General features: G+C 46.7%; 1 protein-coding gene across 4 annotated transcripts in view; it reads right to left on the bottom strand.

Moving 5' to 3' along the window:
* The window catches only part of Phactr3 (phosphatase and actin regulator 3), a 222,372-nt gene that overhangs the window by 141,894 nt on the left and 55,193 nt on the right, over positions 1-25,285 (bottom strand). Inside the window, exon 1 of one of the 4 annotated variants that reach the window (XM_021152564.2) lies at positions 3,250-3,354. The exons of the other annotated variants lie outside the window; for them this stretch is intronic. The gene's annotated coding sequence lies outside the window, so the exon portion shown is untranslated. Of the gene's footprint in view, positions 1-3,249; positions 3,355-25,285 lie in introns of those variants that run through there. 4 annotated transcript variants of the gene reach the window in all.

Below are 25,285 nucleotides of genomic sequence, written 5' to 3'. Positions count from 1 at the left end.
GTGTGCTCATGTCCATACCCACACAGATGCTCGCAGAGCAGCTCGGCTGAGACAAGCCTGTTGCATTAACTTACACTCTGCCATCCCATTTCCCTTTTGTTTCTGTCTGTGATGAAGATGCAGCCCAGGGCCTCACACACTGGCAAGAGATGCTCTCCCAAGTCTCTAAAGCCTGTCTTGCCTTTTGAATGCTTATCAGATGTCTGGATAGACAGAGAAGCCTCTCAAGCAACGTGACATCCACAGCTCCACCAAATGGCAACCCCAGACCCCACGCTGTGTGTGCTCACCAGCAACACATTCATTTGTCCCTGTATGGGCCAGACAGCCGAGTACTTCAGGGNCACGTGCCTGACTTCATTCTCCCGAAATACCAGGGTCACATCTCAGTGCAAGGCCTTCTTCCTGCCACCGCCCTGTACTCAGCCCCAGCTAGCGTGCCTGACTTACATGCTTGGTTCTTTTCCAGTCCAGTTCACCCTCAACCATACGAACAGGACACAGCAAAGCAATGTCCCCTGTCCTTCCATCTATTGCTGAAGTAGGGTCTCTACTCCCTAAATCTCTGAGGTCATCCAGGATGACCTAGATCTGAGGCACAGGGCATGTGCCCAGCACTATCATCCAGGACGTCTGGAGAACCAAATCATCTTGATGGCCCCAGGTCTGAAGACTCAAAAACGCCCACAGATGAGCCTTGCATGATGCGGGTACTCCAAGCTCAGGACCATGACTTTGCCCCGGGGTCCTGTGGCAAGATTAGCAGTCCTTACCCTTTTGATCATTACCAGGTCACCTAACAGAACTAAGATCAAAAGGATAGGTTTTACTTTGTGTCTATGTGGTACGTACATGTCTGTGTGTGCATGCACGTGTGTGTACGTGTGTGCATGTGTGTGTGTGTGTGTGCTCATGAACATGCTTATATGTGTACATGTGTGTGCTTCAGTGTAGAGGCTTGAGGTCAACCTTGGGTGTCATTTTTTTATCTTTCTCCTGAACTATCTTTTATTGGTCTGAACTCACCAATTAGGCTGTGCTGGCTGGCAAGGAAGTCCCAGGGATCCACCTGCCTCCACTTCTGCAGTGCTGGGATAACAAGGGTACAGTACCACATCCAGCTTTTGTATGTGTGTTCTGGGGATCAAACCCAAATTCTCATGCTCACACAACTAACCTATCTCCCCATCCCTATTTTGTAGCTTTTAAAAATAATTGACATCATAAATATAATACACAATAAATAAATGTGCTTAGGTGAGGACTATTTCCGTCCCAGAAAACACAGATTACCGAGCCCGGTAACTGCCGTGCACAGAAGAGACTCAGCTGTGACATGTCAAATGATGTCAAGATGCATGAAGGAAGGGAGCTAAAAATAGTACCACAGGCTCAGCACCAAGAGCTCCAGGGCTCAAAAGCAGCAACCTTGGGACCCAAGAACAACTGGCTTCAGCCACCTCCATAAGACTGGGTACTTCTGACTGACAACTTTACACGATCACAGTGTGTGACTTCAAGAAAGGCAGGCTGCTCCTAATAATGATATTCTGAGCATACATATTTAAACTATTTTCCCACAAGCAAGGTGACTGCATTATGTAACAACAGCGTTCAGACACCAGGCTGAGGGCTGTAACACTGACTGGGGACTCTACACCTTAGTAATCAAGGAATTAATATGAACAAATTTCAGCAAGAAAAATATGTATACACATTGGCAGCCCACAGAATGGCAAACAACTTGAGCTACTCACTTACTGGTGTGGCTCAGGAACAGACCATGGTGTGAATAAAGAAACAGTGAGTTTCCAAGAGGCTTCCTTTTCAGCCTGTTTTACTTCACCTGTAATGTTGTGAAGCTGAATAGTGGTGAATTTGCAGATCATCTGGGAATGTTTACCTCTGCAAGAGTCACACCTAGGTGACAAATGAGTCACACCTAGGTAATAAATGAATGTTACCTTCTAAGTGGCTTCCCTGGACCCTGAGTGCCTCTGTGTGTGTGTGTGTGTGTGTGTGTGTGTGTGTGCATGTATGTGTGTGTGGTGTGATGTGTGTATCTGTGTATGTGTGTATATGGTGTGTGTGTGCATGCATTCGTGTGTGGGTATACATGCATATGTGCATGCATGAATACATGCACATGTGTGTGGTATACATGCCTTGTGTGCACACCTGTATGTGCATGCATATGTATGTGTGCATGTATGTGTGTCTGTGTGTGTATGTGCACATATGTGAGTGTGGTGTATGTGAGTATGGGTGTGCATGTGTGGGTGTGTGTGCATATCTGTGATGTATTAGTCCTTGAGTTTGTGTTTTTAAAACTAGCATGCATTTCACCCTTCTGTACTGCATCCACACAGCAGAACACACAGCCATGCAGCACACCAGTGTGTGAGATGACCTTCTTTTCTGGGCCCCCTAAGGAGAAAGCTGGTGGGGGGTGAGTCTGTCAGCATGCACAACTCTCCCTTCTTCAGAAGCGCTGAGGACCCAGAATGTACAGTTCTCACTGGGTCGAAACATCCTTGCATCCTGGAANACGGCAGGCACCTCAGGCAACCATTAACTTAAAATCACATACCGTCCTGACTCAGTTTCCCCCTCTCCTTTTCTGCCTCTAACTTGAGACACCCAACCTTACTTCCAAACCACTGAATGCTTTCACAAGAAAAAACAAACAGTAACCTGCATATGGCCCCAAGTCAGGAAGCTGGGACAGAGGCCCCAGGGGACAATGACAGAGGCCCCTGACAGGGGAAGGTTTGTCTTCAGCCATACATGGATGCCAAAACTGCCACTTGGGAGGGAGGCTCTGCTGTANGCTGAATTTTTAGAAAGCACAGCTTGAGAACAGGACACAGGCAGACCTGAGGAAGCAACCTATTGTTTCCTGGAAATTATCCTGCATTCAGGAAGAGCAGGCATGCAGATGTCTAGCCTGGAAGTAACGGGTTACAATGGCATTCCACGAGAACACAAGCTGAAATACCAGCTTCTTCTGGGCTCTAGGACACAGCTCAGGGTCAGTCCTGGTCTGACCCACGGGAACCTGCAAATAGGACCTGCCTGTGGGGGAGGGTCAGCACCTTTCCCAGCCACAGACTCCCTCCAATCAGACATAGTTCTTTGATTCCAGAAAGAAGGTCGTTCCTCAGAACATCCGCAGCAAGGATTTGCTCAGCTTTTGCCTGTCAAAGGTCTTCCCTAAATAGACACCCACCCTGGGGGAATTAAACTTGCCTCATGGCCAAGGTCAAGGGGTGGCTCTGGATGGAAGGCTCCATTTTCCCCAGCAGCTCGGCTTCCCTGCAGCTCCTGGATGTTCCCCAGTGCCCTGGGAGGCAGAGACTGGCAAGGAGCCCCGGGCTCGTTCACTCGCTCATTCAGACTCACTGAAAACCCTCCAGCCTAGCAATTGCAAGGAAGGCTTCCGTCTGCCTTTNGGGGCTGAAGCCCATTATTATCTGTAAACATTCTTAAATATAGACATGCGTGAGNGAGGCAGGGCTGGGGTGAGGAGGGCAGCCCAGGGCCAGAAGAGCAGCTCAGGGGACCAAGGGCCTGGTCCATCCCAGCCTCCACTCTGCTCCATATCTTNAGGAATACAGCCTGGGCTGGCAGCCCACTAGAGTGAGGCAAACTCTGCAGACCTGAAGCCCTAAGCCTCATGCACAAACCCACTTTTCTAGCAGCTGCTCTCAGACCTGGGAGGGTTCGGAGGATGACAGAGAAGGGGTTTCTCAGGGATTCTATGACTCTTCCACACCCCTGTCTGCAGTCCTGATGCCCTCACTGTGTCTGGAGCCCGGCTTGTGGGGAGGCCACTATCCGAGGCTCACCTGACACCCAACACACACCCCAGGTCCGGGGTCACTGGCTCAGGCATGCGAACAGAAAGTCAGCCTCAAAGGGCCCAGGGCGCAAATGTCCATCCTCANCCTTGGTGGCATTCATGACAGTGGCTTCTATGAGGTAGGGCTTTACATCATGGGACACCAACAGTGTGCCTCACCTCTACCCACTGGATTCTCTCAGGAGCCCCCCCTTCTACTTCAGTTATAGCCAACGTTCTTGGCATTCCGCCCATATCCCCTAAGGGCAGGAGAGTCCCTAAGGTGGAGATCCCTACTTGGAAGAAAAGTTGCTATGAGTGGGAATGGTGCTCATACCCACAAAGAGCCAGCCTGGGCCAAAAGCAAACTAGCCAAACCCCCAACACTGGGTTCTGTGCCTTCAGCATGGTCCAGGTCCTTCCTCAAGTGCAGGTGGGAGATCTGAACCCTGCTTCTGCCTCAAGAGGGACACTGGGCTCCTTCCTTCTCAGTGTCTGCCTAGATAACAGGTACACCTGTCCAGGGCTGAAACAAAGAGTTCAGCAGAGTAAAGCCTCGGGGATATGAACTGGGCGGGGGAGGAGGGGGGGAGAGAAGGGAAAAAGGATGAGGGGGCAGTAGAGAGATGAAGGAACCTCAAGAGCGAGCTCCAACCCAGAGCCAGGTCTTCCGCAGAAAATTCCTGGGGGAAATTGCACGTCTATTGNATGTTTGCTAAGAGCCATGTCCCATTAAGGATTCTGGATAATCTAATTCCACAGTCATTGATGACACTGAGANGTTGCCTCTGTCCTTTGCAGAGTCCTTGCCCAGCTAATGACACCTTTAAGCCCCATCCTGACTCAGAGGAAGCCAGCCTAGGGCACTCAGCTGGCCTAAGGATACAGAAGGCCCGAGGGTTTGGATGAGTCATTATTAGATCCAGGGTCATGGTGGGGGCAGCTGTGGAGTTGGGGGATGGCTTCTGGTCCCATTGAGCTGGCCTCACTCTGGGTTGATCTATGAGCAGACATTTCTATATCTATAAGGAGATGGGCTACTCAAAGCTGACCAACTGCCTTGATAATCCACATCCCAGCACCCCATCACATCAGCACTACTGGAACATCTCAGGCACTGTGCCTCAGGTGGGAGTTTTCAGGCTGGTCACAGGAAGCCACTGAAAGGTTGGTCATTTGAAGGTAAGGTTGTGCTTCTGTGCAAAAATAACAAGCCATTGTTTAAGAAGACACAGGGTGAGGAGCCGGAGTCCAGTCAGACTAGCTTAAGGGGAAAGTGGATAATAGAGAGAAACTTCCAGAGTCCCAGGCTCCTAGACCTGCAGCCAGTGCCTGTGCCTTCTCTCCATCACTCTGGCCCCTGATCTGCCTGGTGCACAGAGGACAGCCAGCTGCATCTCAGCCTGGTCTCTGCTTCAGTCTCTCAATCTGTATGATTCTCNATTTGTCTTTCTCTCTTCACTGTTTCTGTGTCTGTCTTTAGCTTTTTCTCTCTGTCTCACTCTTTCTGTCTCCTTNTCTGTGTGTATGTCTGTCTGTCTCTCTCTATCTCTCTGCCTCCATATTGCCAGTGTAACTGTCACAAACAGGCATTCCTTGAGTCCTGCACCAAACATCCCTCTCCATTCTGCACCGCTCACTGATTCTCTGGAGCACTAGCTCTAGCCTTATGTCCCTGTGCCGTAGACCAGGGGCCCCGTGGTTTGGCTGGGACAGGTAGATTTGGAGGATATGTGGGTGACCCCTGGATCAGGCTCCAGGCTGATGGCATGGCACTTGATGGCAAAGGGTGTCTTCACAAAGGGTGTTTCTGTGAGGCTAGGAAAGGAGCCACAGAAGGTATTATAGCCTACCCTGACTCCCAAAGCCCAAGTGAGGAGGAGCCAGCTTTGGCTACCACACCAGGGGTATCCAGCAGGTACCAGACTCATAGTACCAGACCCTCTTTCTCTACATCTAGGTCCCTGCATCTAGATTCTTTTTGGATCTTCAGTCTTCTTCACAGACTGTCCTTGGGGGCTAGGCCCAAGAGCTTCCACGCTCCTGCTGACAAGCCCACACTCCACCTCAGTTTGCCTGCCCGCATTAACTATAACCTTTAGTGTTCCTGTGACCATTGATGTCCCACAGGGCCTCAGTGGTCTCCTTACAATTCCTAGTACCCCTGGGAATTTGAAATCCTCCACTTTGGCATCACAAGCCCTCCACATTCAACACGGAACCAATCAAGTCACCACAACCAGGCCACTAGGATACTCACTTTAACCCATCCCTACCTTCCCATGAGAACACAACACACCTGTGTTCCTTCTTCATTCAGACCTCTAATCTTGCCCTCTACTAAGATATGGAAGCTGCATCGGCCTCCCTCCCCCTCAGTCNCTNNCTCAGCTCCCACAGGGCATTTCTACCCAGTTCACCCTGGAGTCCATGGGAACCCTTCCTAACTGGCGCTTGGCNATCACTGCAATGTCTTGGTCCCACCCTCTGTTTTCAATGCCCAAGTGCATAGCTTTTGATCCCAGCATTGTGCTTCAGAACAAGTTCATTTCACTTGAACTCAGAGAGGCACAAATAGCTCCATTGTCTTTACTCAGCCCAGCCAATTCTCTACCTGTTCCCCGGGCATTATGGGGTCCACCGAAATCAAACACCTTGGTGTACTGGGGGAGCAGCACAGGCCAGCCCAGCCCTTTGGAGTGGCAACTGTTTTTGTTTTATGAAGGTGTGGTGGTTTGTAGGCTTGGTCCAAGGGGTGGCACTATTTGGAGGTGTGGCCTTGTTGGTGGAAATGTGTCACTGTGGGCATGAGCTTTAAGACCCGCCTCCTAACTATGTGGGAGCCAGTTTTCTCCTAGTGGCCTTCAGATGAAGATGTAGAACTCTCAGGTCCTCCTGCACCATGCCTGCCTGGATGCTACCATGCTCCAGCTAAGATGATAATGGAGTGAACCTCTGGACCTGTAAGCCAGCCCCAATTAAATGTTGTCCTTATAAGAATTGCCTTGGTCATGGTGTCTGTTNATAGCAGTAAAACCCTAACTAAGACAGAAGCCTAGAACATTTGCCTGCTCAAATTTATGTCTCAGAATCTATCATGAGAAAAATATAAGCTATTGCAAATACTATGAATGCTACAGACATAAAGGAGTCCCTGCAATGTTAGTAATCACAGCAAACATTTCAGANNTCTGAAAAATGCCCCCACACCAGGGGCACAGCTAAGTAAATTTTGCTAAAGTGGGTGTTTCCCTGGGAGACTGCTTGTGCCGTGCCTGCAATTTGGGAAATGAAACTTCAATTTAGACTACTTGAAATAGATGCTTTCGCTTGATTACAAAATAAGACAAAACCAGCAAGCCAGGTGCAAAGTAAGCAGGCTGCACCAGTGAGGGGAGAAATAGATTGTTCATGAGAGAGGGGGAAGGGCAGAGGAGCCTGGAGAGGCCTAATCTCCAACCTCATGGAGACTGAAAGACATGGGGTGAATTGGGAGAGGGCTTACACAGAGGCACAGCAGGAGCTGAGTGAAGAAGAGGCATGGTGCTCTTGGTGAGTGTCAAAGGGGAGGGGAGCCTTGAGCCAGGATCTGAATGCCTTTGCTTCCCTGATCCCCCATTCCGATTAGCAAACAGCCCTTTGGTCTCAGCCCTAGAAGGAAGCAATGAGCTGAACACACCCAAGTGTATGTGTGATGTCTGCAACCAACAAGGGACCCACACCATGGGCTCAGGGAGGATGCTGGGAGTTGGACTGAGATAAAACATAAGGCTGAGATTCAAAGGCACAGCAGCCAAGTGTGGTCTTGGGGATCCAGGCTGGGTCATCATGTGTTTGGAACCATGCCAGTGAAGAAGGTTCCGGTGGAGGAGCCGCTGAAAGGGCTAGAGGTCAAAGTCACCAGGAGGCTGAGGCAGGGCCGTGATTAGGGCGAGGAGCTGTTCAGGTTCATTTTGAGGAAGAATCATCCTGCATGGTGCAAGGTCAGGTCTACCACCAAGAGATGAGCTGCTGAGCTGAGGGAGGGAGGAGAGCCATGCCAACCAAGTGATGAGCTGCCGAGCTGAGGGAGGGAGGAGAGCCATGCCCACCAAGAGATGAGCTGCAGAGCTGAGGGAGGGAGGAGAGCCATGCCCACCAAGAGATGAGCTGCCGAGCTGAGGGAGGGAGAAGAGCCATAGTTTTTGATCTCCTTTCAACCTGGAAGTTCTCTTTATCACATCCACATTCATGTCCTTTAGGAGTGTTTGTCTTTTTGCCTCCCTTTTATTTATTCGCTTTTATGACCATTTATTTGCTTATTTATTATGTGTGTGTGAGGGAGAGTGGGGTGTGTCTGTGAATGTCTGTATATAAGAGTATGTGGTGTGTGTGCATTGTGTGTATGATGTATGTGCATGTGTNTGTNGTGGTGTGTGTGCATGTATGTGTATGTATGTGTGTGTGATATGTACATGTGTGTGTACGTGTGTGTGACATGTGCCCATGTGTGTATGTGTGTGTGATATGTGCACATGTATGTATATGTGTGTGTGCATGTGCTGCAGCCCATATGTGTGTGTCCAAGGACAACTTACAGAAGTTGGTTCCTGATATCATGTGTGTCCCACAGGACTGAACTCAAGCCCTCAGGCTAGGCAGCAAGTACTCTCAGAACCAACTCGGCCACCCCTCCTTATCCTATCATTCCCTGATCTGCTACACAAAGTGGATCTTTGGCAAAAAGAACTTACTATGAAAGGATTCTTCTCTCTCTTAGTGGTTTGGGGGAAAGGAGGGTCAAAGGATAAAAGGCTCCTATCAATCACCTATGCTCAAGAGGAAGTGGGGAATTCCACACCACTGTGTGACCCCAGTGTCATCCTAGCCATGTGTTCAGAGGACGAAACGCTGAGTCTCACACAGAATGCTCTCATTAAAGCAAAGCCTAGGAGCTGGAGAGATGGCTCAGCAGTGAGAGCACTCGCTGCTCTTCCACAAGACCTGAGCTCAGTTCCCAGCACCCATAACAGACAACTCTCAACTGCCTGTGACTTCAGCCCCAGGGTATCTGGTGCCCTCTTCTGGCCTCCATGGGCACTGCACTCACATGCATACACACACACACACACACACAGTCGCACATGCATGCATACACACACACAGACATATACAGAGTTGCACATGCACATGCATGCACACATGCAAACACAAATGAATGAAAATAAAACACTTGCCTTGAGAGGCAGCTCAGCACTCAAGAACACTTGTCCCTCTTGAGAAGACCCTAGTTAGGCCCCCAAACCCAGACAGTGCTCATGGCCATCTCTAACTTCAGTTCCAGAGCACTCAGTGCCCTCTTCTGCCTTCTGTGAGCACAAGGCATGTATGCGACCCACAGGCATATGTGGAGACAAAGCACACATATGCATAAAATAAATACATCCCTAAAATAAAAATTAAAAAAAACCATAAAACCCCAAAACACAGAGCGGACCGGGTCCTATAAGCACAACCAAACGCTCCCAGTTTGCCTGCAGCCCCACTGCAACAATGTTTCATCTTCCACCAAGAGATAGCCTAAAGTCCACAAAATCCCAGAGTCCACCCTAAGGTCACACAGCTAGGAAAGTGCATGGCAGGGCTGGATGAGACCTAGTCAGTGCGCCCCAGGACCTACACATATCATCAGTGAGATAGGTCGGCGGCAGCAGGGTGTGTGTGCATCATGTCGTGAAAGGCTCAGGACCTTCAGCGAACTGAGTATGTGATGCATGAGTCAGAACTTCAGTCATCATGGCAGAGCGTATCAAGAGCTGTTCAAATTCATGCATGAAAAAAATCAGCGTAAGAGTATCACTAGAGGCAACCCTGTGACATATAAGTCCATGCGTCTTTCTGGTCCAGTGGTCTAGGGTCCTAATGCTGGTGTCTGTCTTCCAAAGCCACTAGCAACTCCACCCTGGAACCATCCTGGTATGGGTGGAACCCTAGCTATTTCCCACAGGCTCCTGTAGTGGTAGCTTAGTTGCTGTCCAAAGGGCTTTGTGGAGTGACTGGATCCAGAGGCCTCTGCTTTAATGGGTGAATCAACCCACTGACAAATTGAAAGTGTGAATAGACTGTTGGGGAGGGTGGCAGAGCTTGGAAGGTGGGACCTGGATTGAGGAAGTGTGTCACTGGGGACATATCTTCGAAGGGTCCATCTTTTCCTCTCATGAGAATGCTCTCTCCTCCCTATCCATCATGGTGTGACATATTGCCCTCACACCCATGATTGTAACCATGAACCTGAAGGAAGCAGTACCTCCCTGAAGCCACTTACATTGGGTACATCGCCACACATCCACAGGAATTCCCCTTCCTCCCTGAGGTGGATGGAAGACTGTGTCCTGAAGACTCACGTCCACTCTGAACTTCAGAGAGGGATTTCACTTAGAAATGAGGTCTTTGCTACTCTCTGAAAGACCCAACAAGCAGCTGAAAGAGTCAGATGCAGTTATTTGCACCCAACCAATGGACAGAAGCAGCTGACCCCTGTTGTTGAATTAAGGAAGGCTGAAAGAAGCTGAAGAGGAGGGTGACCCTGTAGGAAGACCAGCAGTCTCAATTAACCAGGACCCCCGAGATCTCTCAAACACTGGACCACCAAACAGGCAGCATACACCAGCTGATAGGAGGTTCATTCAGAGATGAAGCACCTAACCCTCAAGTGACTGGAGGCCCCAGGGAGTATAGAAGTCAGGTGGGGTGGGGGTGGAGACATCCACATGGAGATGGGGTGGGGTGGGGAGGAGGTGTGGAATGTGGAGCAGTTGGATGGTGGATAGGAAGGAGTGGGGGATGGAACATGGAGTGTAAAAAATGAGTTACAAATAAAATTAAATTAAAAAAGAGAAATGAGGTCTTTGCAAATGTCATTAACTAAGCTGGAATGAAGTCATCCTGGACTATGTGGGAGCCATTCTAGTGACTCTATCCTCACAGAAGAGAGGACACAGAAGAGATACACACAGGGAAGGTTGTGAGACACACACGCAGAGCCTGGAATGCTGCAGGCACAGGCCTGGAACAGCAGGAGCTGTTATGGATGGTGGAATGGGCAGAAGGACCCTTCCCAAGAATCTTGAGAGTGAGTGTGAGTGAGTGTGAGTGTGTGTGAGTGTGTGTGTGGGGGGGCTACTCACACCTTGGCTGCAAAATTCTCACCTTCAGAACTCTGTTAGAGCAAGCATCTCTCACATCAGGCAACCAAGTTGGAGGTCATTTGTCATGGATGCCTAGGAAACTAATGTACACAAATTCTCTCCCCACACATACAACACATGCACATACTCATGTGTACATGCACACATGCACACACACACACATATACCTTCTCTGCCAAAGCACAGAAATGTGGCCTCTTGGAGGACCAGGGCTTACTTCAGTTCTGGGCACTGCTTCCTAGTCCCAGCCTCAGTTACCCTCCCATGCCTCTTGCCTGGGTGACTGATGAGGCTTGCCCTCTCACCTCTTCTCTAGAAGAGGAATTTCTCAGGGATACAGACCCAATCCCAATGCTACCAGTCCCATACTTACCCCTTATGGCTAGGATTGAGGACAAATCCCAGTGTCTCGCGACAGCTGCAGCCCCCTCTGTTAGGCCCTCACGTGTTCTGTCCCTTCCCAAGGAAAGCACACACTGCTTCCCTGTGGAGCTCCTCCCTCATCTGCCACTCCCTTCCCCTCCTTGTCTGAGGAATGCTACTCCTTGGAGAGACTCAGAGTGAAGGCTACTTATACATGGAAAACAATTAGGCACCCTACTCTGAAGTGGGCCAGTCTTACTGTGCCCCATCATAACCTGATGGAGTGGTTTGCTCAGGGTCTGTCCTTCCTGGCAGACTGCAGCACTCTGAGGGTGAGATGATTTTTATTTGTCAACACTACAGTCTACTTCCCTTCGTGGTATCTGGCATTCAGTAGACGCTGGGATAAGAGAACGGTCGCATAGATGGAGAGGGGGGGAGGGAGGGAGGGGACAAGTGGACATAGAGTTTCTCAAGCTTGTTTGAAGATGTCTCTGAACTGTTCCCTCTGCAGCACCATCAGTCCTTTCCATGGGGATCAAGAGAAAGTAGACTGTCATTAGTTGTCACATGGAAGGCAAGAGAAGCCTCCATCTACCTGCTGGAACCATTCGTGCATACAGACCAAATTTCCCTCTGAGTCAACTTCCTGGAACTCCCACAGAGAAGCACGTCTGTCACTACAAGGCCAATCTGACATTAGAGTTGCCAAAGACACAGCCATGTGGGAGATAGCATGCATCCTTTCAGGTAGCCCTGTGAAAGTCCAAGAAAGTCAACGATGTGCCATACCTTCCACGGTTCACCAAATCTGGGAATGCACAGGACAGCGTGAAGACCAACAGAGCCTTCTCCACTGATCTCCTACTTATCATGAGCCAAGGCAGTAGCTGTTGCAAAGCCCCCTGTGTTACCTGTTCAGTTGATAGCCTTAGCCACACACTGTGAGACAAGTTGCCTTGGGATCTTCAGGAGAATGTTACCCTGGCTGTTAACACTCAGGATTTATACATATCTTATCTCCTTTTCCACTTTGATAAAATCCTCTGACAAAAACCAACTTTGGGGATAAAGTATCTGTGGGCTTTGGGTTTTGGAGGGAGAGCCCATGATGTCAGGGAAGGCTCGGCAGCAGGCAGCCAGAGAAGAAAACTGAATCATCACATTTTCATCTAGACTCAGGAAGGAAAAAAAAAAAAAAAAGAATAAGAAATGGGAGGAGCTTATAAACCTCACAGCCCACCTCCAAAGATGAAACTCAGAAGAAATGCATGATGGGAAGTCAATATTGGGCATGGGATAGACTTGGGAAAGCCCTCATAACAATCTCTTCTCTTTGCTGCATATATGGCAGCTAGCTGTCCTTCAAAGCCCAAAGAGGTCTGAGAAGGGCTCCTCTATGGGAGCTTCTGCATCTCCTCGGAACCTGCCGTGTCATCCAGGATGCCAACGGCTTCAAGTGTGTGCAAGGTTAAGAAGGTCTTGTACCAAGCTCAGAGTGACCTTAGTGGTGACAAGAGAAATACTGACTCTTCCCTCCGGGCACTTCAAATGGCCATGAAGAGAATCAATCACAACTATGAAACACTGCAGAACCAGCTCAACTTTGACAATGGTGACAGAGCTATCAAACTATGGTTCAAAGCAAAAGCATGTATACTGCTATTTGATACAAAATGTGGAGCATTCAGGATGAAACAGGATTCGTGGAGAAGTAAGAAAATCTGATTTATAATTGAAAGAAGAATCCACACCCTCTTGCACACACAACCACCTTGCTTTTGACACAATGAGGCAGAAACTTTAAAATGATGACCGTTTTTTAAAAAAATGGTGTGTGAAAGGTTGAAAATGTGTATCAACTGAGAAAAAATAAAACAGGAATAATAGGAAATACCCAAGTGGAAATGGCACCATGAAAAATGCAATATAATAAATGAAAACTTGAAGAGATTGACTTAGTGGTAGATCAGATAACCAGCCGAAGTGGGGACGACTGTAAGATGCCAATGGCTCCACAGCAGCAAGTCTCACTGTTGGACAGCTGGTTTATTCTAGAGATTCAAAGGCAGAGACAGCTATGACAGTTCTCCTGGCCAAACCTCAAGCACTGGCCTCAAAAACAACCTGCAAGAGGGCTTAGATTTAATAGGAACGTACTACAGAGGATGGTAGGCTCCTAGGAACTGTCCAAAAAAAAAAAAAATAGAGCAGTCATTAGGCAACCGTTGAAGGCTAGCAATTATTTGAAGGCTAGCATCTTGGTGTGTCAATAGAGACAGCTTCCTGGAGAGGTTGAAGGAGGAGACATAATGGGGAAGCCAAAGGAGAATGGATAACCCACCATCCTCTCAGGTGACTGTACACACCCCGGTGGCTGCACCTCCAACTATGGGTATTGGGAGGAGGAATGAATTCTAAAAAGGCCAAGACATGTCACTAACACACAAACAAATGACCAGTAGCAAGCCCACAGCAAGGGAAACCAGCGTCTACAGTCACCATAATACATTATCTAAAATGTCCAGTTTTGAGGGAGGAAACACGGGGAATTGTTACCGACACAAGACTAAAGAACATAACAGAGAATTCATAAGAAAGGGCTAACTCAGTTATTAGACTTAGCAGCCATTGCAGATGTATATTCATTCTTAAACAGGTACTAGAAGACCGTGTCCAATCAAATAGCAAATTGTGACAAGACAAGAGATTGTCTGTCTCTAAGAATCCAGGCTAAAGTCCAGTGTAAAGCAGTATGGTTCACAGCACTGAATTGAAGAGAAAACACCACTAAGAGAGGCCAGATCTGGGCTGTTGGCAGTGTGATTGTTTCGACAGAGTTAGCTCATTGTGACAACCAGAGAGGGATGGCATAAAGAAAATCCAAGATGAGTACCATGAAGTGGACATGTGCAGAGAGAGAGCGCCTGCCTGAGAGGAGGGCAAAGGAGCAGAAAACATGTAAAGGAAGTAAGATCTGAAGATCTCTCCACAAAATAAAAGGAAAAAAGTTTTAAATAACTTAAGCCTCATCTAAGGAGCCCAGCCATCTCCCATAGAAGACACATGCCCAGACTCACTGAGATCAAAATACGAACAGACAAAACAAGAGAAACCTTGAAAATAGCAAAAGAAAAGATAGCCCAACAAGAGAAATGTGTCTCTCGAAGCAATGGGAGTCAGAGGGGGGTGGTGCGCTGCTTTCAAAATGCTGAAAGTGTAGAAACTGTCACCTGGGAACCAGGAAGTCAGAAAAAATTATCGACCAAAGCATCTGCAATTTTAGTGTGGTGGCACACACCTTTAATCCTAAAACGTGGGAATAAGACACAGTATACAAAGTTCTAGGTCAGCCAGGGATAATAATGAGACCCTGTCTTTTTTTTAAGTGAACTATAGGCATTTTCAGTTGAATAGAACATAGGATATTCTTAGAAAACCTTCTTTTTAAGACCTGCTTTAGTAAGAAAAGCTTAGAACATTTGTGTTGGCTAATTTTATGTCAACTTGACACAAGCTAGAGTCATTTTGGAAAAGGGAACCTCAATTGAAAAAATATCCCCACCACATTGGCCTGTGGGTAGCCTGTGGTACAGTTATTCAATGGTTGATGTGGGAGGGTCCAGCTCACGGTGAGCCATGACTCCCTCGGGGAAGGTAGTCCTGGAAACAATAAGAAAGGGCCAGGTAAGTCATGGAAAGCAAGCTAGTAAGCTGTATTATGACCCTCTATGACTCTGCTTCTGCTCCTGCCTTGAGGTCTCTCCCCGACTTCCCTTGGTGACAAGTATAACTTGGGCGCTGTAAGATGCTTCTGGGCATGGTGTTTCTCACAGCAGCACAATCCTGAGACAGCATGCTTTAGCCTAAAAGCAACTATCCAGAAGCTCCATCACGGGCATTCTGCACAAGTAATGGTCAGCAGAGGAAGTATTCCTCCTCATCTTTTGTCTGACTTAACAAACGACTGCATGAATGACCCATCCACATGCATTACTGTGCCTATAATATAGAACTGCAAGATGTTTAGCAATATCAGTTCGGAGGGTGTGGGTGTGGACAAAACTAAGTGGAGACAGGGAAGGATGGCAGGTGTCAAGATTCTAGAACAAATGGAGAGAACCAGAAAGAGTAGCTAAAAAGGCAGATGAAAACAAAACAAAACAAAACAAAGTATCCCTTTTCTCCCAAATTCTCTGTTTGCTGAGGTGGATTCAGTAAAAACAAAACAAAACAAAACAAAACAAAGTATCCCTTTTCTCCCAAATTCTCTGTTTGCTGAGGTGGATTCAGTAATGATTGTGAGGTGCTGTGGCACTCACAGTATCTCAGGTGTAACCCATCTAGCAGCACAAGAGGGATAAGGAACAACTCTCTACGGAAGCGGGGTCTGCACCTGCTTAAATTTAAGTTAGCGTGACTTCTGCACATTATTCTGACAACACAGGTCATTCTCAGAGCAAGCACTAAGAAAATAACTCCTCACAGTCACTAAAGACATAAAATGTCACACTAAAAGATATTCGATGTGGCAGGCATGCTGGGCACACCTTTAATCCCAGGGCACGAGAGGCAGGAACATGCAGATCTCTACGAACGTGAGACCAATTTAGTCCACCAAGTGGGTTCCAGGCCCACCAGGGGCACAAAGTGAGACCCTGTCTCAAAACAAAAAAACAACTCAATGCAAACACAGCCAAGGAAGAGAAGGAGGAGCTGTAGAAATGGAGAAGCAAGGGATGCAGCAGGTCTAGCTATAAGCATGATTTTATGGTTACACAGTCCAGGAAAAGCAGGAAGCCACTAAAGAAAGGATCAGATCCAGCTACACTCCACCTACAAGGGACAAATTAAATGACACCATAGGAGGGAAGTAACAGATAAGAAAAGATACATTCGACAAATAGAAGCCATTCAAAAGTAGAGTGGAGCTACATCCTTACCTTAAAACAAGATTATTAGAGATAAGAGAAAGGTTTCATGATGATAAAGGCTCAATACATCAACAAGGAATAATAAGAGCACATAAGCACATGCGCGCACACACACACTCAATTAAACATCATCTTCGGGACTGGAGAAATAGCTCAGCAGTTAAGGGCATGCGTTGCTCTTACATAGGACCCAGGTTTGATTCCCAGCATCGACATGGTGGCTTACAACTCCAGTCACAGATGATCTGACACCTGTATGCACTAGGCCTGCATGTGGTATATAGACATACAAGTGGGGAAAACATTCATACACAGAAGATTCATCATAAATTTAAAATATTAAGGAAAGAATCAGTCTCTGGGTAGAAAAAGAGAAATCTGGACACCAGATGGCCCAGTGGATAGTCACTTGCTCCAAGCATTGTGGCAGGAGTTCAATTTTCCTTCTCCTCTTCCTCCTCTCCTCTTTCTCTTCCTCCTCCTCTTCTCCTCCTCCTCTCCTTCTTCTCCTTCTCCTCCTCCTCTCCTCCTTCTCCTTCTCCTCTACCACCACCTCCTCCACCTCATCTACAACCTCCTCCTCCTTCACCCCCTCTTCCTGTTCCTCCTCCTCTACCTCCTCCTCCACCTCTTCCTTCTGCTTCTGCTCCTCCTCTTCCTCCTCCTCCACCTCTTCCTTCTGCTCCTCTTCATCCCCTCCTCCTTCTGAGATAGGATCACTTTAAGTAATTCTGGCCATCCTGGAACTCATTATGTAGACCTGGCTGGCCTCAAACTCAGGGATCCACCTGCCTCATAGAAAGACAGAAGTGACTCTTGCAAGTTGTCCCTTTATATTACATGCTGTGACTGTTATCACCCCTCACCCAATGTACAGTAAAATAAGTCAATATGAAAGAATGTTTAAGCTTTTTTTAAAACTACCAAATTGATAGAATTAAAAGGAACAGAAGAACCTAAGAATAATAGCCAGAGACTTTAGCAGCCCATTTCGGGTCATGAATAGAAAAGTAGGCATAAGATCACACAGAAAACAAAATGAAATGTCTAACAACAGATTATTACCCCATATGAAGGACACTGTGGGGCCCTTTACGCAGCAACAGCAGACAACACATTCTTCTCAAATACACAGAGAACATCATCAGAACACCATATAGGCTAAGATGTAGACCTGAGCTTAGGAAACTTAAGGAGACTGAAATCATATATATCAAATCATTATATACACATATACATATATACAAATATGTATATATACCCATATACACACATACACACACGTGAACATGCATACACACACAATATATATATATGCCCATACACACACACCCATACACATGTGCATATGTACACAAACACATACACACACCCATACATACACACACATGCACACACACGTATACACACACATATGTACACATATATACACACATGCACACAAACACACACATACACACATGCATATGCACACACATACATATATACCCATACATATACACACATGCATGCATGCATGCACATGCACACACACACGTGCGCACACACACACACATATATATACACCCATACACACACATGCACACACACATATATATACCCATATACACACACATGCACACACACACACAACACACATATATATACCCATACACACACACTCCCATACACATGCACATATGTACACAAACACATACACACACACATACATGTATATATATATACACCCATACACACATGCATACACACACACACGCATATATATATACCCATACACACACATGCATACACATATATACCTATGCACACACACACACACACACACACAAGGCCATGAATTGGCAAAGAAGCAGTGGGAGAAAAGTGTGAAAGAGGTCGGAGGAAAAAGAGGGACAAGAAAATTATGTAATTATATTTTAATACAATGTTTTAAATTAAAAAAGACCATATATTTTAAAAAACTGAAATCATATTAAAACTCTGGCTTCTGACCAAAAGGGAATGAAATAAATCAATGCCATAATTTGCATGATTAAACTATGCTTTATTCTCAGAGCTCAGGAGGCAGAGGCAGGCAGAGCTTTGTGAGTTCACGGCCAGACTGGTCCATGATAGAATATTGGGGCCAATCCTCAGGAGGCTCCGCCCCATTCGATGATGGAATGTCAGAGGGTCCAATCCTCAGGGAAGCTCCACCCCATTCCATGATGGAATGCCAGAGGGTCCAATCCTCAGGGAAGCTCCCCCATTCCATGATAGAATATCAGAGGGTCTAATCCTCAGGGAAGCTCCACCCCATTCCATGATGGAATGTATGAGGGTCCAATCCTCAGGGAAGCTCCACCCCATTCCATGATAGACTATCAGAGGGTCCAATCCTCAGGAAAGCTCCACCCCATTCCATGATGGAATGCCAGAGGGTCCAATCCTGTGCAGGTAAAATACACAGCTCCTGAGCATTCAGGAGAGCAACAGACATAATCTGTGACGCTCCATCTCACTGTTACTCTCTGAACTTTGAGGTTGTTTAGACTTACCAAGGTGGGAAACTCATGGTACTAAAACCAGGAGTATAACGGGCTAAGACTACCAAGTTAGAGAAGCAGCTCTCTCGTGGTGAACTGCAGGCCAGAAGTCAGACAAGAACCAGAGAAGACACCTGCGGATTAGGGTGATCGTGTTCCATTTCCATGAAGACATTAGAAACCATTAAAATGCATACTTCAAGTTCATTGGTTTTATGGTATATGATTACATCTCTATAAACCTAGACACAAAAACATTTTTTAGAAAGCCGTGGTGAGATGTCATTTCCACACATATATAGACAGAAAAATTAAAACAGACTTCAGCGCCCACTTCCAGAAAGGCTGTGCTGTGGGGAATTGTGCTCCAGGTGTCTAAGATGATGACCATTTGCGTGCCTTACACTCTGCAGTGTTCACGTCTGCAGTTTACCCAAGAAGTCGAACATCTACAAAAAAGCGCACGTAAGAAAGCCCACAACCCAACTTTCTGAGTTCGAGGCCAGCCTGGTCTACAAAGTGAGTGCCAGGACAGCCAGGGCTACACAGAGAAACCCTGTCTTGAAAAACCGGAAAAAAAAAAAAAAAAAAAAAACCTTCCTTTTACATTGGCTACAAACTGGAAACAAATGTCTCCCAACAAGAGAACTGACAAAATAGTCACACAGTTACAGTCTACCCAACACGACAACACACACTCAAATATGGATGAGCTTTAAAATGAGATGTTTGGTGAAAGAACACAGACACACACATACACACACACACAAGCATGCACGCATACTCACCTACGTTGAACAGCTGTACTAGTATGAAATCTGTGGGTAGATTTTTGTACAATAGCTGTCTGTGCTGACTGACTTCAAGCCTCCTGGAAATTTCTGGTACTGTCATATCTCATTTGAAAGGTGCCCATCTTGCTGACACCTTTGTCTAGCCCCTGTCTCCTAAATGTCAGATGTGAAATGTAACATATCAAGTGTATATTCAAGTTTTCAGGCAAGCATCTCTCTTGGTGACATGTGTGTCCAGTGGCCTTTTAGGAATTTATGTCAGGCTGATCTGCATTTGGAAGGTGAAAATCCAGAGCAGGCATGGATTTTACTTGCCTGACCAACCCCATTGTAAAGTCCCTCAATGATGTCACAAAGTGTGAATCTGAGAAGTCATTGTAATAATCCCGTGATATCACAGAGTGAGGTTAACATTCATTGATCATGATTGCCTGGACTGGAGATTTCTTCAGGGTCAGAGAAACTTGTCCTATTTGTCTTTCTGTGTCTATTAATTTAAAAATGTCTATAAAGAAGGCTTTTAGGAACCAACTAATGTGTGAATTATACATATTAGACAGGTGGATGGGTAGGTAACAGGGTGACATATTATTTTCTCTCTGTGTGTATGTGTGCCCATTGAAGTTTTTCAAAGAAAATGAGTTCCTTTAGAACGTATTTCCTAAAATGGTGGGGTTCCCATACAAAAACTGGAGGAAATCATAGATTTCTATTTAGATGACTGAATGAATAGAGAGTAGCTAGCTAGCTAGGTGATCAATTAAGTGAATGGACAGATTTAGTAGATTAAATAGGCAGAAAAAAGATTATAGATGTGCTAATAGATCAGTAGGTAGGCAGACAAGCAAGCAGATGGACAGACAGGGAGGTAATACAAACTGAAAATGTGTGGTCAAGGCAGAGGTGTGATCTCGACCCATAACACCCTCGCTCTCTTCTACAGAGAGGAAACCTCCACTGCTTGCTCATGTCACCGTGTAGCCAAGCACCCACTATTTCTGAATGTGCAAGTCATTTCTAACTTCTTTTAATAATGGAAAATGACAATGTGAACAGCCTGACATATGTACTGTTTTATGGCTTGCCAAGTAATCTGAGACGGAGTCTTAAAAACGGCATTAGTAGTTCAAAGGTGACCCATAAATATGATTTTGCTGAAGATAGTCAAACCTCCTTCCGTCAGGTTTCTCTGGCCGGTTTACAATGAAAAAAGGAAACAGTCTTTTAATTTTAAATATTCCCTGTTTACATTTCATATTAACTAACAGGCACTGGGAGGACAGGCCAGCGGCTAATGATGCAGAAGACGGCTCAAAATTTAATATAAACTTTGTAGCCTGGCATCCTATAGCTCCTAATATGAAAATGTTACCACACTAGGGAATGCAGTCTAATGGGTTCTTTTCTATTGAACTGCATCAAGACAGAGAGAGAGAAAGAGAGAGGAGGCAGGGGGAGAGAGAGAAAATAAATACAAACGTGCCTACAGAATTATCAAAGATAAATATTTGTCATTGGCGCTTATGGTGAGTTCTTTTTGTATTCAAAGAAGCAAAACAATCAAATGAACAAGTGGAAAGAAAGAAACAAGGAAGGGGGGAGAGAGAGAAGGAAGGAGGATGGCAAGAGGGCCTTAGAACTGGAGTTTATGTGCCAGCAGCAAACCTCAAGGTCTCTTCAATCTCCACCACTACCCACACCCACAAGCCCACCCCGGTCCCTGCCACCACCCACATAAGCAAGACCCCAGGGCTCAGGTGTGCCTCTCCAATCATTCCCCAGTTTTCTAGCATGGACAGGCTGCCACGTGTGGTTTTATACTTTTGCTATTCAGACAAAGCTGCACTGGATGCTTCCTGCTGCTCCTGAGTAGGATTTTCTGCAGAGCGAAGCCCCAAGGGGAATGCGGAGGTCAGAGGAACTTCAGCTAGAGGAGATGAACCACCCTTACCACCACAGCGGCTGGGCCCACTCCCCCGAGGCCCATGCGTGCGCACTGCTGCAGTGTCTGAATTCATCCTTCTGACGTTCAGACTTAGCATCTGGTTGGTTGTTTGCAGTGAGTGTGGTACTGTTTCAAAGCATGGCTTCCGACTTTAAGAAGAAAAATCTACATTCTCGTGGCTTTTTCAAACCCAGTCCCTTCTCTCACAGGACCACAAAAGACAGGGGCCAGCCTTTCATATTTCTCCTCTAGAGCTCGGGGCATTTGAACTGGTAGCTCTTTGTGTAAAGCTTGGCATAACAATCCATGCAGCATGGACTGCCCTAATTTTAGAGGAAAACACAGGCAAAAATCACACAGAATTTTCTCTGGAATTCCCTCTGATTTTTTAATTGGTGGCTCTGCCACTGCAGAGAGACTCCTTTCTCCTCTTTTCTGTTTTTTTTTTTTCCCCTTGTGTTGTGCAGTGAAAGCACACATTTCTAAGAACCTCATCTTACAGAAACCTGGCTAGAAACAAGTGCCGGATTCCCGCCGGCTTGCGAATAGTATTCTGTGCAAACCCTCATGTTTCATGGTTTACAGTTTGACGTGTTTGCTCCTTTGCCAAAGGGAAATCCTTCCCAGATCCTGTTACATCTATTTCTATACCTGCAAGAAGAAAATATGCACACACCTATAAATTATTCATCACCTTCTGACAGACACACTTGCTAAATTTACCTTTTGACCTTCAGAGGATACAACCAGGAGAGAGGAGAGTGGATGAGAATACGGTGAGGGCTTGGTGTTTGTTTTAGTTTTTATAGGTGTTTTTAGAGTGTGTCATTAGGTGTGTGCAAGGTGTGCCCACAGGTGCATGTGTGTGCAGACAGGTGCATGTGTGTGCAGGTTAGAGGCAGTCTGTAGTGTTATTCCTCAGGGGAAGCCTCACAGTTTTCTTTTGAGACAGTCTCTCACTGGTCATAAGCTGGCTGACCACTGAGCCCCAGACATCTATCTGCCTACCTACCTTTCGACCACCAGGAATCCATGCACACATCACCATGGCTTTTACACGGTAAGGGGATCCCACTCGGACCCTCCCACACTTTAGCCACAGAGCTACCTTCCTTGGCCTAGGGCTTGGTTTTTATTTTTTCATTTTTAATGATATACATATATGTGGGGTAGGGAGGAGAATGCATATGCATAATTGGTTGTGGGGGCCCTAAAAGGATGTCTGACCCCTGAACATGGAGCTACAGGCAGTGATGAACTTCGCACCATGAGTGCTGGGAGCCAAGCCCAGGTCCTCTGCAGGAACAGCATGCACTCTAAACCACTGAGCCATGGCTGCAGCCCCAGGGCTTGACTTCTTATTTGGAAAGACCCAGATCCACTTAAGCCGTGCTCTGGCCACCTGCAGGTTTGATGAAAGGCACACTTCCCAGCTTATCAGTAACACTTGTAGCTGCTGGAAAAGACACAGCCAAACAAAAGCCAAAAGGACTGGAGGAAAACAAAACAAAAACAAAACAAAACAAAAACCATAATCCATGTGCAACATGCTGACCTGAAAATCAGCATTTCTAACCGTAACCCTGATGGAATGATGGTAAGGCAAGCAGAGATAAACAGAGGTTCAGCAACACTCCGGATATCTAATCAGAATCATATCCCCAAGTTCAACGGACAACATGAGGTACAAATGATATTTAAGGGAAAAGCAAAGGGCCTCATTTGTAACCAGCAGCCAGCCCAGCCTGTGACCAGTGACTTAAGTCTACTTCATTAGGGAACATGAGGGTATCTGGATGTATGTTTCAAAAAATCCCTTTCAAGAAAGCCACGTTTCTCCTGGGCATAGAAGCCAGTGGTAGAGCCTCTTCCCAGCATGCACGGGGCTGCAGCTTCAATCCCACTACCACTGAGTACACGGAGAACAAGCAGCAGCCTCTCTGTATCTGAAGGGGGACTCTCCACAGCATCACGTGCCGAGCACAGTTGCCCTGCCCTCCATGCCACCCTCATCACCTCACCAAGAACAATTTCATAGCTGGCTTGTCGTGCTGTTTGCTTTTCAATATGGTCTCCATAAAACCTCACTCTCGTTAGCCATATACACATGAAGATCCAGAAGTTAACTCAAATAAGCAATTACACAGCACATAAACTCTAGAGGGACCATCGTTCTTTCCCTATGCCCATTGGCCAACAGGGCTGAGCTGGGAGCAGAGGAGCCTGTAGCTTCACTGCTCACCTTCACTGCCAACTCCATCCCTGAGGGAGGTGCTCCCCTCATGGAAACACAAAGCCCTGACATGTGCTTTGGTTGGGGACAGCTGCTAAGGGACCACCCCCCTCCCATGGGTGAGACTGACATCAGTCCCAGCACTGAGGTAGCACCTCTAAGGACAAGCTTGTCTATCGCTCAGTCCTTCAATGACATCCACCCAATCCCATCATTAACTTCACTTATTCAAACATGGCATCCTTAATTAAGCCACAAAAGGAAGGGACCGTGTTGGATATCAGTAAGCCGAGGAAGGACAAACATACCCATGTTGAGCCCAGTCAGTATGCCACCAGCCTGTTCCTAGGGGGAAAAAGCCATCAGGAGCTTGATCCTACATGGTCAAGACTTCAGAATCTCCTTCTCTAGCCTCCCATGGTCTTTGGGTAGCCAGGTTAAGCTACCCTCTTGCTGGCTGGGGAACTGCCAGAGATCCTAAAGGACCAGTCTGAGATTCCTAAAATGGATGTTTTCTTCCTGTCCCACAACCACCAAGCGCTTCTGAAGTCCTAGCACCCATTTCTATGCTTCTCTCAGGCCCATGAGGGAGGCAGCAGCTTCAGGGCAGCAAGAAACCTTTTCTTGACTATGGTATTTTTCTTAAATAGTAAGAAAGAATTCTTCTCTTTCCCAGGATTGGCTGGCTAGAGCCTGGTGATCGTGAGGCTTGGATGGCCTATAAACAGGGTACCATAGAGAGCCAGGCTATGAGATAAAGAGGGATACCATGCAAGGATACAATTAGACCCTCCTGTCCAAGGGTCTGAGTCCTTGATGGGAAAACCAGTGTGGCAGGTTGAGACCTTTCTTCAGGGACAACTCCTAGCCTACCTCTTCCTCAATTAACCTGTGGGCATGCTCCAACATCAACCATTTACACAGAGCAAGAGTCACATATGATGCTTCAGCACTGGGTGGAGTGAGGAAAGGAAAGCAATTCTTTAAAAATGTGTTGACAGCTCTGAGCCAGGAGCAAGGGAGGAATCACAAGGGCAGCAATAGTGTCAGAGGACCTGGATCTGAGACTTCAATCCTTTCTTAGTCTCCAGAAACCAGGCTAGGGAGTTGGGTCTGTGGAAGCAGGGCTGTAGTCTTTTGTTCTTCTTGTTGTTGCTGTTGTTTGAATTTAAAATTTTCATTTTAATCTATACATATAACTTTGCATTGGTACTATCAGTGAAAAAAACAATAAACTTATTGGGTCAATATATTTTTTTGTTTGTGTGTGTGTGTGTTTTAAATTGTACTTATTTTACACCCCAACTCCACCTGCCCTCACCCACTCCTGTTTCTCTCCAGAAAAGGGCCAGCCCCAGTGGATAGCAACCACCATGGTCTATCAAGTTGCCATAAGACTGGGCACCTCGATGGGCGTGGTGGTGCACGCCTTTCAATCCCAGCACTTGGGAGGCAAAGGCAGG

The sequence above is a fragment of the Mus caroli genome, chromosome 2, assembly GCF_900094665.2.
Source record: "Mus caroli chromosome 2, CAROLI_EIJ_v1.1, whole genome shotgun sequence".
Lineage (NCBI taxonomy): Eukaryota > Metazoa > Chordata > Mammalia > Rodentia > Muridae > Mus > Mus caroli.
Note: the sequence above shows the minus strand (reverse complement) of the source record. Positions and strands in the feature narration are given on the sequence as shown.